Source organism: Hyperolius riggenbachi, chromosome 12, assembly GCF_040937935.1.
Source record: "Hyperolius riggenbachi isolate aHypRig1 chromosome 12, aHypRig1.pri, whole genome shotgun sequence".
NCBI lineage: Eukaryota > Metazoa > Chordata > Amphibia > Anura > Hyperoliidae > Hyperolius > Hyperolius riggenbachi.
Window position 1 is genome coordinate 142,045,663 of NC_090657.1, and position 16,017 is coordinate 142,061,679.

General features: G+C 43.3%; 1 protein-coding gene and 1 long non-coding RNA gene across 21 annotated transcripts in view; one reads left to right on the forward strand and one right to left on the reverse strand.

The window, feature by feature from the left end:
- The window catches only part of PTPRT (protein tyrosine phosphatase receptor type T), an 852,204-nt gene that overhangs the window by 598,489 nt on the left and 237,698 nt on the right, over positions 1-16,017 (forward strand). The window lies entirely within an intron of this gene.
- The window catches only part of LOC137541533 (uncharacterized), a 62,856-nt gene that overhangs the window by 29,018 nt on the left and 17,821 nt on the right, over positions 1-16,017 (reverse strand). For 5 of the 9 annotated variants that reach the window (XR_011025199.1, XR_011025198.1, XR_011025191.1 and 2 more), the window contains 4 exons: positions 8,758-8,848; positions 7,276-7,353; positions 6,338-6,427; positions 4,305-4,439 (listed from right to left, as the gene is read on the reverse strand). This is a non-coding gene — a long non-coding RNA (uncharacterized lncRNA). Of the gene's footprint in view, positions 1-4,304; positions 4,440-6,333; positions 6,482-7,275; positions 7,354-8,757; positions 8,849-16,017 lie in introns of all 9 variants that reach the window. The other 4 variants (XR_011025192.1, XR_011025193.1, XR_011025194.1 and 1 more) reach the window with 4 other exon arrangements.

Here is a 16,017-nt window from a genome sequence, read left to right on the forward strand (position 1 = left end):
TTACATTCTGACATTCCTCTTCATCCATCTTACACAAGGAGAGCAGGCTTGTTTTAATAACTTGGACTTGTGCAGCCTTTGTGTTCCCACTACCCTCCCTTGCCAATGCTAGAAATGGAAGCCGTAAAAAGATAAGTCTTGCATTAAGTGTCAGTCTTGGAGGCTTTCTGTTTGGGCCAGCGACGGGACACCTGCCACTGTGTAATTCCAGCCTGCTTGTAGAGTCGGGGCTGCTGAGCATAGATAAAGGATCCAGAGACAGGTAGCACACAGCCTGTGAATGAACACACATTAAGGGCAGTGCCAGGCTGCCTGCTGTATAATGCATGAAGTGGCCAGTTATTGAAATGTGGGCAGAGGCAGCTCCAATCTCCTCGAGCTGCACAGACACTCTGGCCTCTCTTTCAGGTGGAATACATTCCTCCAGCTTTCATAATCCTTTATTCCTTTTTGCATATTGTGTTTCCCTCCATCATTTATCTCTCTGCTCCTATTTATATTAAGCAGGTTGCAATAACTATCCACATGTGGTATGATGCCTGTACCATTAAGGATTGGTCCTTCATTGTCCCTTTGTGGCTTGAGAAGGGGATTTGTCACATAAATGCCAGCCTCTAGTTTGTCATATGTACAGTTTGCCATCCCTTAGTAAAGACCCTTTTTTGGGTGGTAGGAATGCTGGCACTCACAATGATGGAAAGCAATCGGTTAAAGAACACCTAAACTGATAGGGATATGGTGGCTGCCATATTTATTTCCTTATCAATATCAGTTTCCTGGAAGTCCTACTGATTTCTTTGGCTACAGAAGTGTCTGAATTACCCACCTGAAACAAGCATGGGAGTTAATCCAATCAGACTTTGGTCAGAAACTTATCATTTGCAAGCTTGTTCATGGTCTATGGGTAAGAGTTTTAGAGACAAGGGCCCATATGCAATTCACTTTTTCTCCTGCGTTTTCTCCTGGGGATATTTTCACAACTAGTCATAAAATGCCTTTTAAACCACCAGCAAGCAAGAAGAAAATTATCTCCTAGGAGATAATTCAGGTGAAAAAGTGAATTGCATATCTCCTCAGTCTCATAAGTACAGCTAGGCAATCTGCATTATTTCAAAGGAAATAAATATGTCAGCCTCCATACCCCTCTCAGCTCAAGTGTCTTTTAAAGCAGTAGGATTAGCCATACTATGCCAGGAAAAAAAACACATATATAAGTAGATAAATACTTGATCTACTTACATAACACATGTATTATACTGTCCACGTTTTGATTTCAGTGAATGTTATATAGTAAATCACGAGAATTCTGTTCCTGGTGGGGGCCATGTCTTTTGCCCACAATTAAGGCTAACTCGTGATGTCATTTCTGCCCTTTACTTTTTTTCTTGTCTCCTCCAATCGCTGAGTCGCCTCAGCCTTGCTTGTAAACACAAGTGAGTAGGAGATTAGGTTTCAGATAAGAAGCTGACAGGGAAATAAAGGGAAGAGGAGGAATAGATTATAGATAAAAATAACCCCCAGCATGCAATTCTTTGGCACGACTACTAAAGGGCCAGTGTTTCTTAAAGGGAACCAGAGAGGAATGGGGGGTGAAAAAAGGAAAAGATTTTATACACGCCTGGGGCTTCTTCCAGCCCCATAAGCCTGAACCGCTCCCACGCCGCCGTCCTCCGCTTCCTGGATCCGCCGGTACCGGGCCCGTCACTTCCGACGGACGCGGCCAATTGTCCGCATCACAGGGGCTCCCTCTATACCCGTACGCATGCGGCTGCGCAGTAGGCAGCCACGTGCGTATCTGTATGGAGAGAGCACCTTGTGATGCGGAGAATTGGCCGCGTCCGCTGGCCGACTGGCCGACTCGCGGCAATGACGGGACCCGGTGGCGGCGGACCCTGGCAGCGAAGGACGGCGGCGTGGGATCGATCCGTGCGTATGGGGCTGGAGGAAGCCCCAGGTATGTATATTTCATCCTCTCTGGTTCCCTTTAAGTATGTGATAACTCCAAATCATAACAGCAGAAAAAGTTTTGAACGTTTTGAATGCAGGATTAGCATATTTATCACTTAATACACTCAGACCAGTTGCTGTTGAAATTTGATTTTTATGGTGACGATACCACTTTAAGGGGGAACCCATGTAAAAAAATAGGAAAACTTTGGGTACTTAATTCTTGTTGAAGATATGGTTGGGACAAATCCATTATGTATTATACTTGCATTGCTGATCAGTAGACAGGCATGCGTTGTAGCATATCCATCGTCAGTTATTGTTACAGATAGCCAAATAGAGGAGAAAATACATCAAGTTGTAACTTTCTAGGGCAGGAGGACATCCCACGGCTGGCTGGAGGTGTGGCATCTAGCACAGTGGGGCAACCCATGGATTGCATGAGGTGGGGCACTGATGTGAGGGGGTGTAACCAGTCTACTGAAGTAGGATGTTCTGCCAAGTTAAGTGACTTGATGGATATGAGCAGAGCCCTATCAAAAATAATAGCCATTGTTGCTGGTAATACTGCATACTTTGCACTCTTAACATCAGTTGGTTGTCAGGATATGTAGTTAGCACTCTAACATTGCTAGAGTCCTAGGTTCAAATCTAAGTTAGGGCACTATCTGCACGGAAATTGTACATTATCTTTATGTTTGTGTACGTTTTCTCTGGGCACTCCAGTTTCAAGTAAGTCAAGTAAGTCAATTGTTACTTCCAAGATTGGCCTTAAAGAGACACTGAAGTGAAAAAAAAAATGGTATAATGAATTGGTTGTGTAGTACGGATAATTACTAGTATATTAGACACAAAATATTCTAATTTTTTCCAGTTATATAGTGTTTTTTATAACATTGCATCATTCTCTAATATTTGCAGTTTACACACTACTCTGCATTCTAAATCATTAAAAAAAAAAAATAAGAACATAAATATGTATTAAAAAAAAAAACCACAACAGGGGGAGATCACACCTCACCAAAAGAGAGCTCTGTTGGTGGGGAGAAAAGGAGGGGGGGGGGGAATCACTCGTGTGCTGTGTTGTGCGGCCCTGCAGCTTGGCCTTAAAGCTGCAGTGGCCAATTATGAAAAAAACAGCCTAATCTTTAGGGGGGTTTACCACTGTGGTCCTCAAGTGGTTAAAGGAAATCCGAGGTGAGAGGGATATGGAGGCTGCCATATTTATTTACTTTTAAACAATACCAGTTGCCTAGCAGTCCTTTTGATCCTGCGTCTCTAATACTTTTAGCCATAGACCCTCTTCAATTCTTTCAAACTATCAGAGTTTTGAACCAGGGCTAATAGATCAGAATATTGAGACAAATCAATTAAATTTCCCAAACTGTATAATGAAAAAAAAATGACATCCAATTTGGTCATTTTTATTGAAAGAAAAAAAAAGGGATAATTGGATATTGTGGCTGAATTGCCTATGGCCACTGTGTTTGTAGTCATCACGTCATTCTGATCGGATTGGTTAGTGAGCTTTTTAGCCGTTAGTGGGCACAACAGACCATTTTCGATCGGTTATAACAGAGATTGATTGAAAATTCCATTCCATTGTATCGTTAATGGCCACCTTTAGGCTATGCTGGAGACATAGGTGATAACTATTTTAAGGATTAGATTGTGAGCTCCTGTTGCATGTACTCTGTAATTCCCTGAAGAAAATGTTAACACTATATAAATTAATAAAAAATTCCTCACAGAATCACTTTAAACGTAATCACCAAATGCTATTGTTGTGTGCATAAATCATAATGTAAGCCTAATGATACTGAGCCCCATAGCAGCCATTATTATATTTAGTATTTACTGTATATAGTGCCTTCCGCAGCGCTGTACAGAGTACATTGTCTTGTCACTTAACTGTCCCTCAGAGGGGCTCACAATCTAACCCCTACCATAGTCCTATGTCTATGTATGAATCATGTAGTGTAGGTATCGCAGTCTAGGGCCAAATTGGAGTGAATGCAATTAACTTATCTGTATGTGTTTGGGATGTGGGAGGAAACCGGAGTGCCCAGAGGAAACCCACCCAGACAAGGGGAGGACATACACACTCCGTGCAGATCGTGCCCTGGTTGGGATATCAACCAGAGACCCAGCGCTGCAAGGCAAGAGTGCTATCCTCTGTCACCATTCTGCCCATGCATGCTTCCTTAGACTGTCGTTGTGAGTACGACGTTTGTAAATTCCTTATATCATTTTCTCTGTTTACCCACCATATTTCTCCCCATTCATTTTTATCTCCACTTATTCATCCCTTTAACTGCCTTTTCTCTTCTATTCTCATTCAGCCCCCACTGCCTCACCTTCCTCCTCTCTCCCATACAAGTTTAGGATTCCATGCACGCTCCAAGCCGGACAGAATTTTTTTTCTCTTTGTGTACTCGATAGCTCCCGCTTCCATGAGTCAGCTTCGAATGCCGCGGCCCCATTGTCTGTAGCTGCAAATATGTCATGATGAAAATGTAATCACACTGAAAATAAGACACACAATTTTTCCAGGGACAGAGCAAAATAAATGAAGCAGAAAGTGTATGATAATGTGCGGAAATGACTTGGATCCGAATGCATTCTGCGCAGATTTAAATAGGCCTTTGGAAGGATTTAGTTGTTAACTGTTTGCTGGAGGAAAGAGCTTTAGCTATTATTTTGGCTGTGTAATAAGTGCTGCAGAGTTAGTGCTATGCTCATTCTGCTAAACTAGGAAATTACCACTCCACGGTGGCAATGTGATTATTTTTAAAGGACAGCCGTACCCAAAAACTTATATTGTGGATTTGTGCAGCTGAGTCTCACGCCAGTTTCTTAAGCCTCTGTGGGGCGCCAATGACGAAAAATCCCCAACGCAATCCCCAGTGGTGCTGGAATTATGAAATGAGAATGCGGTGTCATGTCCTCCCTATGGATTCTTCATAATGCAGAGTAAACAAGTAACTGGGACATGCAGCCGAGAGAGGTTGACACCGTCATTATGGCCCTGTGGTGGGCGGCAGAGATGGAAATGACTGCTGGGAAATCTTGGTGCTGGGAAATCTTGGTACTGGGAGAGGTCCCCACAGGAGAATCCCACATGAGTAAGCTGAGCCTGTTGAATGCATTTTTGCCCATTTTCCACACAGCACTGAATTCACAGTGTTTAGCTACCTCCTCCTGCAATACAAGCTGAACATATGATATGGGATGAAATTCAAAGCCCTGAGAGAACACAGAGGCCAGAGGACAAGAACCCAACACTGGTGGCTACTTACGGAACAACAGTGTATGCTGAGAAATAATGGCAGCATTAATAGATTCCACAGGTCTTTATAATCACACCTCAGCAGTGACCACTATAGTTCAGGGCAAAAAAAATGCAGCTTACGTATATATATATATATATATATATATATATATATATATATATATATATATATATATAATACAGAAAAAGGAAACCGAGCAGGATCATTCACCAGGCAACCTGGGCAGGTGCCTGGGGCCTAGTGGGTGTCAAGGAGCCCGCCTTCCACCTTCTCTAACCTCTCTCCACTTCAGGTTACCAAAAGGACCTCAATGGGGTGTCAAATCTAGTCTACGATCAGCCCTGGGACCCTAATATATCTTAATCCATCTCGGGGGAGTAATGGATTTTGTACACTCTTGCTAATTATTGATTTCTGACTCGATTGAGATGATCTTTCCATCAAGCAACAGAAAATCTTAAATAACTCAACACTAGTTTGTAGGATTTTTTTAAAATATATCTGACCCAGTGTAAAGCTACCTAAGGCAAGCACAGAGGCTTATGTTGGATCCACATACCATACCTCTGTGCTTTGTCTCTTCCTCTCCTCCTTCCCCCCCCCCCCCCCCCCCCTGATCCCTGTAATCACTCCTTGAAAAAAATGTGACATTGTGCAAAACTAAAATTTTCAAACAGGAAGCGGCAGGTGTCCTGTGATGTTTCCACCTATCACCATCCCCCCGTCCCGAGATAATTGAGGGTGATAGGTAAAAACATTTCTGCAAGCGTGCCTCTTCCTGTCTGAAAATTGGACTTTAGCCAAAAGTCAAATCTTTCAATGCGTGATTACGGAGACTGGGGGGAGCGAGGAGTGACTATGGACAATGCACAGAGGTATGTGGCTCCAATATAAAAATACCTCTGTGCTTATCTTAGGTAGCTTTGCCTCTGGTCAGCTGTGCATTAAGCTGTTCAATCACATCTAGGCTATGAGATCGTTAGTAAGTTAGGTCCAAGGTGTGGGACAGTATCACAAATGGTTTTAGACTAACATTACACTCACATTAAATAAAATTTATCACATTTTGTCACTGGCCAGATATAGATTTTACCTACTAATTACAAGTTTAGCTGCAGCCTGGGTGATTGCTGTGGGCTTTCCGTTCCCCTCTTGCTGGTCTTGCACATCAGGCAATGCTATAGGAGCTGACGAAGGTAGTGGAAGAATTTAGCCTTGCCGAGGACTACTGGAAAACATGTCTATGAACAGGGTATTAAAGTGAATATTAAATAGATGTTTTCCAGCACACAGAAATCCGCTCTAGCTGCACAAAGCAGTAGGTGACTTCCATCACAGAGAATTAATTGTAGATAATTAATGTATAATAAACTCTGTGTGACCTCTCAGATTGCATTTGTGTTACATTATGTTCAACACTGAATTACTGTGTATAATTAAGGTCTAAGCACATTTGCAAACCAGCCCCTGGGATAAGTACATAGTCAAGTTATGTGATGGCTACCCTATCACTTGAAGCCTCCTATGGCTAGCTGCGGGTGTGCAATCACCACATGCGCTGATGGGCCTAATCACTCTGGTACCAGAGGGGACAATGGAAATGGTGCTATTCACAGTCCTTTCACAGGCTGACAAACACTTGGATGATAGATCTCAGCATCCTGAAATATCCCCTTCACCTTCGTCTCCTTCAGCCTCTTATCTGAGATACAGTAGCTGGCACATCAGGACATGTGTCATTGCAGCTGATCACAAAGGTGTATGATGGTTGATGACCATGACCAGTGCATTAATCAAGTATTCCTTGCAGCTAACTGTAGAGCTGAAATATTTACAGTACATCTGAAACAGAGCTGCACAACTACCCCCCCCCCAAACCCCCCGCTCCCCAAAAATGAAAAATTTGGTAATGTACACAATGAGCAATCAGGTACAACCTTCAAGAGAAGTACACACACACAGAAACTGGGTGGCCGATATAGTGTAAAATGTTGAGTTAAACTGGAAGAGTTGAATCCATAAACAAGGTACTCACAAACCCGGGTCACTGGAATGCAACCGCCATCAGTGCTTGTGGGGAACGCCTGTCTCCACTTAGGCGTGTAGCTGATCCCTGGAAAGTAGGTAGCTTTCACTAAATAATATAATACTGAACATCTCTGCCCTCTAAGCAAGCAAACAAGGAGGTAGGAGGCATCCAAAAATGTATAAAATAATTAAAAACAGTTTAAAAGGTAAGGGATTGTTTACCTAAAGATAAATGTCTAAACAGAAATTCAAAAAAATTAACTTTATCACTCAACAACTTACAACGCATTTCATTAGAGCTCAATACGTCTTACCTTAAACTATAACAATATTATTAGCAAGTTGGTAATATATGGTGCTCATTTAAAATACGTTTGGCATACAAATACATGAACATGCAAAAAATAATACAGCATAATATAGCATACATATGATCCCCTATGTAATTCATAAGGACAATATGCTGACATAATACCAGTAAGGAGGTCACCAATAGATGATTGGATAAAAAAATAACCGGCTGTAAGGGATCGCTCCTCTCGGCAGCAGTATGGTCTGAGCCGGTGACAGAGGTAGAGTCAGCTGACATTTAGGCAGGGGTTTATGTAATAAATAATAATTTATGGTTGCTGACCTTGGTTGGGATTGAACCTTGGTCTCTCACATCAGAGGCAAAGCTCTTGATCACTATGCTATAGCTTATACACAGTGAGGATATTTTGCTGGTTAGTATTGGTTACTCAGCTGACATGTGTTGCCACCCGTGTCAGCTGATCTCTCTCTCAGCTGATACTTAACCACCCTGGCGTTCTGATTAAATCGCCAGGGTGGCTGCGGGAGGGTTTTTTTTAAATAAAAAAAAAACTATTTCATGCAGCCAACTGAAAGTTGGCTGCATGAAAGCCCACTAGAGGGCGCTCCGGAGGCGATCTTCCGATCGCCTCCGGCGGCAAGAGATAACACGGAAGGCCGCAATGAGCGGCCCTCCGTGTTTCGCTTCCCTCGTCGCCATGGCGACGAGCGGAGTGACGTCATGGACGTCAGCCGACGTCCTGACGTCAGCCGCCTCCGATCCAGCCCTTAGCGCTGGCCGGAACTGTTTGTTCCGGCTACGCTGGGCTCGGGCGGCTGGGGGGACCCTCTTTCGCCGCTGCACGCGGCGGATCGCCGCGCTGCAGCGGCGATCAGGCAGCACACGCGGCTGGCAAAGTGCCGGCTGCGTGTGCTGCTTTTTATTTCATTAAAATCGGCCCAGCAGGGCCTGAGCGGCAGCCTCTGGCGGTGTTGGACGAGCTGAGCTCGTCCAGACCGCTCAGCAGGTTAAGCATAATGCCTGCATGTGATTGGCTGTTGTGTGCATGTGGCCGGCCACTGATTGGATGCTGTCAGTATTTAAACCTTGCTGTAACACTTGCATATTGCCCATGATAGTTCTAGCTCGCTGGTTGCTGGTTACTCTGTTCTGCGCTGTCTTGTTGTATTGGATTACCTGGATTTTTTTTTTTTTCAAACTCTGCATACCCTTTCAGGTCAAGAGATGTTCTACTCGCCAGCCTCATTGTTTATTGCTCCCAAGGCTCCTGGTTTGAAAAAAAAGGAAGGATATAATATATGTGGTATACAGAGAAGTATAAAGTAAAAGTAAAGGAAATATAGAGAAAAATAATAATAAAGTAACCGAATATGATCCTGGGTAACATAAACATTTTGAGTACAGATATACTTCCTAAAAGACTCAGAAACGGACGGTCCCATCCTTTCAATTTATTCTTACTTTCCTGAATCATGCTTTTAAAATTTAGATCATAGAGGTTGTTAGTCTTATTGCTTAGGGTTATGCCCAGATAGTTGAAAGATTGTTTCCATTTGAAATTATTTATTTCTTTAATCTTTTCTTTTGTCTTCAGTTTGCATCCCAAATATAGAACCATACTTTTCCCTTCATTCATTTTAAAGTTGGAGCTAAAACTATAGCTATTTAGTATATTCTAGCATTTTTCAAGAGAGGAGTGTGGGTCTCTTAACATTAGGAGTAGGTCATCGGCGTATGCCAATATTTTTATATTCTCACCTCCTATCTCAACCCCTTTTTATACCGGAGTCACTCTGGATTCTGTAAATCAGGGGTTCCAAACAGAGGTTGAACAAACCGGGAGATAGGGGGCAAGCCCTGTCTTACCCCATTATTTACTTTAAATATTCTGCCAATATGTGAATTAACCATTAGTTATGCTCCTTGGTTGGAGTACAAACTTTTGATTCTATTTATATAGTTAGGTCTTACCTGGATTTTGACCTCTGCCTGTTATTGGACCTTCCTTGCCTGCTGCCTGAACCGACCTCTTGCCTGGATTGTCGTTACGACTGTTTGCTGCCTGGTTTGACCTCGGATACATTTTTGACCTTTCCTTGCCTAGCCCTCCTGTAATGCAATATATCTGATCACCCGTTGATGACCCTGGACTGTTACTGGACTTTGCTAACTGAATCCTTGTTTGGCCTGGAAGTTTATTCGCTCACCCTGCATTCAGCTCCAATACCTTGCACACTAAAGGCCTGGGTGTAACCGAAGTCGGGTAGGTGTTGTCTCCTCACCTCCCGTTAAAGCGGGGATGCGCCACATAGGGTAAAGTGTGGAGGTAGATTGGGGCACTGGAGCTGATTCGTGGGTGGGTATTCCTACAGGCCTGACACCAGCTATATGAATGAATACATACATAGCTAGTGAGTTTTATTCCCAGAAAATGTGTTGGCCATTGTTGTGTACTTTTTCAAAGTTATTTTGAACATCATAGCAAGGAAATGAACAGCGCTACTTAAAAACAGGCAAGTGCCTACCTGCAAAAGAGTGCAAGCCCCACTTGTGGGATATAATACACACCGAGCATACACATGACCTGTATTCCACTGGAGGATGTTGGTTTCCTGTAACAGCTTGCATGCAACCTATTAAATACTCGTCCCTCCCACTGCGAAGAAGTCAATCCTCCATGGGAGGGGCCTAGACAGGTCATGTGTATGCTCGTTGTGTATTATATCCCACAAGTGGGGCTTGCACTCTTTTGCAGGTAGGCACTTGCCTGTTTTTAACTGGCGCTGTTCATTTCCTTGCTATGTACTAATTTAATTCGTTTTTGGTCAGCTGCTCCCACTTAACAGCCATGCATTTGGCATATATGCAGAGCTTCTGTTTGGATTCAAGGTGCGTTTGTAGTTCCTGGGGGGGCTCAGCGCATCTCTGATGGAGGCCATTCGAAGGCGGCCTGGTGTTGCGCTGATCCACCTTTTGCGCATTATTTTGAACATCAGTTTAGACATCCTTCTTGTGGTAAGAATGCTCAGACCTGCCCACATAAAACAGCACTGCCCAGAAACATAATTGGCTGTGGGTGTGGATTTAATGTTAATGGGCGGCTTCACAGTCTGCTTCATTGAAGAACCCTGGGCACCTGTCTCATGTAATCCCCAATAACAAAATTAAGCAGCATGTTACAGTGAATGACGTTGGTAAAATATGGAGGGGACAAAGGGGTGACATAGGATGGGACTGGGTATGGTAGGCACCGTGAATGCGATTTAGACGAAATCGCAAAAGAGGAGTCACGGCCATAGGCTTTCAATAGCCTAGCTCTTTGGGTATCACCAGTGCTCCAGTGGGCCCGGGCAAAATTTGGTTTCAGTAGCTTGCCCTACTGCGGTGGCAAGATTGTATAGTATACACATCTGCTGCCACTTTACTGCCATGTAGTCCCCTACAGGTTGCTTTAAAAGTAACATAAGCTATTCAGGTAGCCCATGCCTCAATAAAAATGATCTCAGCTGATCAATGTCTGCACAGGACTAAGAACAATGTCTGCATGTAGTTGGGCTTAAAATGTGGAATTCGATTTGTGACCCTGGAGCTGATTTGAAGCTACTAACAAGACTTCCTTCATGGGCTCTGATGACTGCTCACCAGGCTGCCAGCCAAGGTTAAATGTATTATACATTGTAATTTCACACCCACTGTTCAGTCAGCTAATGAGTGAGAAAAGAATCATTGAAAAGCAGCACTATTTAATCAAACCTTTCTACAAACATTGTTTTGCCAAGTGCCAGCTACCGCCTAAATATTTACAAAAATACTCCAATATATGAAAATATTTATCCATTTTACCACATCAGAAGAAAACTCACTTACCAAACAGTAGAATATAAAAAAGTGGTGGCCAAAAGATAAACACACACACACACGCCTGCACTTCTGTAATTGGCTTGCTGATTTTTCCAGCTGTATCAAATTTCCAATTCTCAAGTACTGTTGTAAGGATTCCTCCTGTAGCATGTTCTGTCTGTTGCAGTGGAGCTGCAAACGGACAGTTCTGGCTTATTTGCTTGCATTCGGTTGTGCATTCACAAGTCTCATTGTCATTTGCAATCGCTCTGCAGTTCTGGGCAGCTCAGGATGCTGTCATCATTCCACCAATTGCTTGTTGCAGCTGAGCTGCGGCCAGATAGCCCTGGATTTCCTGCATGCATATTGTTACATAATACTGCATGTATTTATTATGGGAGTCCTTTGCATTCACAGCCAGCTAGCAAATGGTAATCAAGCCAGCTCAGGATTGAATGATTACCATTCAGCTGTGTGGGAATTTGCATACCTGCATCCATTGGCTGATGCCAGCATAAAAATCTGCCTCCCATTTCCTACCCCGCCCGTCATAGCGTTCAGCTCTCTGAGTTGTCGTTGGGTCTATGCTGTGAAAGTTGTTATTGTAAATGTATAATGCCTTGCTCTGTATTCTCATGTCTGCTGGATGTTTGCTGACCTTTGGGGGCCAGTGAAGTCCTTCTGATCCTGATAGTTAGATTCTGCCAGCACCCCATTGGTGACTGGTAGTATTCCTTCTAGCCTTCTTCTTGAGGACGAACTATAGCAGCGGTTGCCATTAGTTCGCTCCTACCTGTTAGTCTTGTCTATCTCAGTGTGAATGTTGCCGTCGCTGAAACAGCGACTAGATTGGCTGAGCATTCCATCTGTCTGTCTGTTGTCTGTCTTGTTAATTAGCATTACTTGTGCTTTAGCTGGTGAGTTAATTGAGAGCTACATTTCATATATTGCGCATCAGCACGATATATATGTACTCTAGTCAGTCAGTCTTGTACTTCGTAGTTATATATCTTGTAATTTTTTCGTAATATTCTAGTAATATTATTGAAGTAACATCTATTGTAATATTGTATTGTGTACCGACCTTTGCCTGTCTCTCGACTACGAATCTGCCTAATACTTCCAATACAACACATCTGAATTAATGTATATGACCCAAATCTGTTACCGACTACGTCTGTTGTGTTTTGTATCACATAGCATCTAGCTTGATAGGCGGCCCAGAGCTGCAGTTGCTCTGGGCAATCTTGCTCCCTTGTTCATTACTCCTGTGTCCATCTGTGGAGCCTCTTCCATTATACAGCTCTTAGCCTTGTTGTGCTGGGTGGTCAGCAAGTATGACCCCCCAGCATTACAACTGTATAGTGTACAGGGGTTTTTCATCAGCATTTACCACACAATGCTGATTCTGAACTTGCAAGAGGGAAGCAGAAATAAGATTATGTACAGCGGGGTGCGAAAGTTTGGGCAACCTTGTTAATCGTCATGATTTTCCTGTATAAATCGTTGGTTGTTACGATAAAAATGTTAGTTAAATATATCATATAGGAAACGCACACAAATATATTTGAGAAGTGAAATGAAGTTTATTGTATTTACAGAAAGTGCACAATAACCGTTTACTTAAAATTAGGCAGGTGCATACATTTGGGTACTGTTGTCATTTTATTGATTCCAAAATGTTTAGAACTAATTATTGGAACTCAAATTGGCTTGGTAAGATCAGTGACCCCTGACCTACATACACAGGTGAATCCAATAATGAGAAAGATTATTTAAGATATGTCAATTGTAAGTTTCCCTCCTCTTTTAATTTTCTCTGAAGAGTAGCAACATGGGGGTCTCAAAACAACTCTCAAATGACCTGAAGACAAATATTGTTTACCATTATGGTTTAGGGGAAGGATACAGAAAGCTGTCTCAGAGATTTCAGTTGTCTGTTTCCATAGTTAAGAACATATTGAGGAAATGGAAGACCACAGGCTCAGTTCAAGTTAAGGCTCGAAGTGGCAGACCAAGAAAAAATTTGCATAAACAGAAGCAACGAATGATGAGAACAGTCAGTCAACCCACAGACCAGCACCAAAGACCTACAACATCATCATCTTGCTGCAGATGGAATCACTGTGCATCGTTCAATCATGCGGCGCACTTTACACAAGGAGATGCTGTATGCGAAAGTGGTGCAGAAGAAGCCTTTTCTCCGCCCACAGCACAAACAGAGCTGCTTGAGGTATGCTAAAGCAGATCTGGATAAACCAGCTTCATTTTGGAATAAGGTGCTGCGGACTGATGAAACTAAAATTGAGTTATTTGGGCATTACAAAGGGAGTTATGCATGGAGGAAAAACAACACAGCATTTCAAGAAAAACATCTCCTACCTGCAGTAAAATATGGTGGTGGGTCCATCATGCTGTGGGGCTGTGTGGCCAGTGCAGGGACTGGGAATCTTGTCAAAGTTGAGGGACGCATGGATGCCACTCAGTATCAGCAGATTCTGGAGACCAATGTCCAGAAATCAGTGACAAAGCTGAAGCTGCGCCGGGGTTGGCTCTTTCAACAAGACAAGGGCCTTAAACATTGCTCAAAATCCACTAAGGCATTCATGCAGAGGAACAAGTACAACGTTCTGGAATGGCCATCTCAGTCCCCAGACCTGAATATAATTGAAAATCTGTGGTGTGAGTTCAAGAGAGCTGTCCACGCTCAGAAGCCATCAAACCTGAATGAACTAGAGATGTTTTGTAAAGAGGAATGGCCCAAAATACCTTCAACCAGAATCTAGACTCTCATTGGAACCTACAGGAAGTGTTTAGAGGCTGCAATTTCTGCAAAAGGAGGATCTGCTAAATATTGATTTCATTTATTTTTTGTGGTGCCCAAATTTAGGCACCTGCCTAATTTTATTTAAACACTTATTGCACACTTTGTGTAAATGCAATACACTTCATTTCACTTCTCAAATATCACTGTGTGTGTCTCCTATATGATATATTTAACTGACATTTTTTATCGCAACAACCAACAATTTATACAGGAAAATCATGATGATTAACAAGGTTGCCCAAACTTTCGCATCCCACTGTATATATGTTTTCGGGGTCCTGCAGTTAGTCTTTAAAGGGAACCTGAAGTGAGACGCATATGGTGGCTGGCATATTTATTTCCTTTTAAACAATACCAGTTGCCTTGCTGAAGTAGGCATGGAGCTCATCCAGTAAGACTTCAGTCCGAGCATGTGATCTGCATGCTTGTTGGGGGTCTATGGCTATAAGTATTTGAGGCAGATGATTAGCAGGACAGCCAGATAATCGGCATTGTTTAAAAGGAAGTAAATATGTCAGCCCCGATATGTCTCTCACCTCAGGGGTGTTTTATGACAATGGCCACAATTCATTAAGCTTATCTCCTGTCTTTAATAACGTTTCTATCAGTGGCGGACACAGCCAGCAGTGGGCCCCTGTGCAAAAATGTAATTGTGGGCCCCCTATGACCTGGCAAAATATGGGCGTGGCAAAAAACAGTGGACAGAACCTGCGGCGTGTAGCGCCGCGGCAAAAAAAATGGGCGTGGCAATGACCGGATGAGGGCGGAGCTAACTGTAACTTAAAGCGAACCCGGGCTGAGGGTTTATTTCCTTTTAAACAATACTAGTTGCCTAGCGGCCCTGCCGATCTATTTGGCTGCAGTAATAAACTGAATTACACCAGCAACAAGCATGCAGCTAATCTTCTCAGTTCTGACAATATTGTCAGAAACCCCTGACCTGCTGCATGCTTGTTCAGGGTCTATGGTTGAAAGAATAAGAGGCAGAGGACCAGCACGGCAGCCAGGCAACTGGTATTGCTTAAAAGGAGAGAAATATGGCAGCCTCAATATTATTCTCACCTCAGGTTCCCTTGAAAAGTGCAACACAAAGACAGTGGGCCCAAGTTTTGGTGACCCTTTCCCCAGAAAATTCACATAATTGCGCAGGTTTTCTCAAGAAAATACACATCATGTCGGCAGATATGCCCAGAAAATACGTGCAATCATGTCGGCAGATATGCCCAGAAAATACGTGCAATCAAGTCGGCAGATATGCCCAGAAAATACGTGCAATCATGTAGGCAGATATGCCCAGAAAATACGTGCAATTATGTCGGCAGATATGCCCAGAAAATACGTGCAAACAAGTCGGCAGATATGCCCAGAAAATACGTGCAAACAAGTCGGCAGATATGCCCAGAAAATACATGCAAACAAGTCGGCAGATATGCCCAGAAAATACGTGCAATCATGTCGGCAGATATGCCCAGAAAATACGTGCAATCATGTCGGCAGATTTGCGCAGAAAATACATGCAATCATGTGGCAGACCTGCCCAGAACATACACCTGCTAATATAAATAAAAAAACAAAAACATTTACTCACCTGCAGCAGCAGACCTCCTGTCCCAGCCTCCATCCGGCGCGCAGCTCCCATGGGTGGTTGGGTGGATAGGTAGCCTGGTGGGTGAGTGGGTGGGTGGGTTGGTAGCCTGGTGGGTGGGTGGGTTGGTAGCCTGGTGGGTAGGTAGCCTGGTGGGTGGGTGGGTAACTAGCCCGGTAGGTAG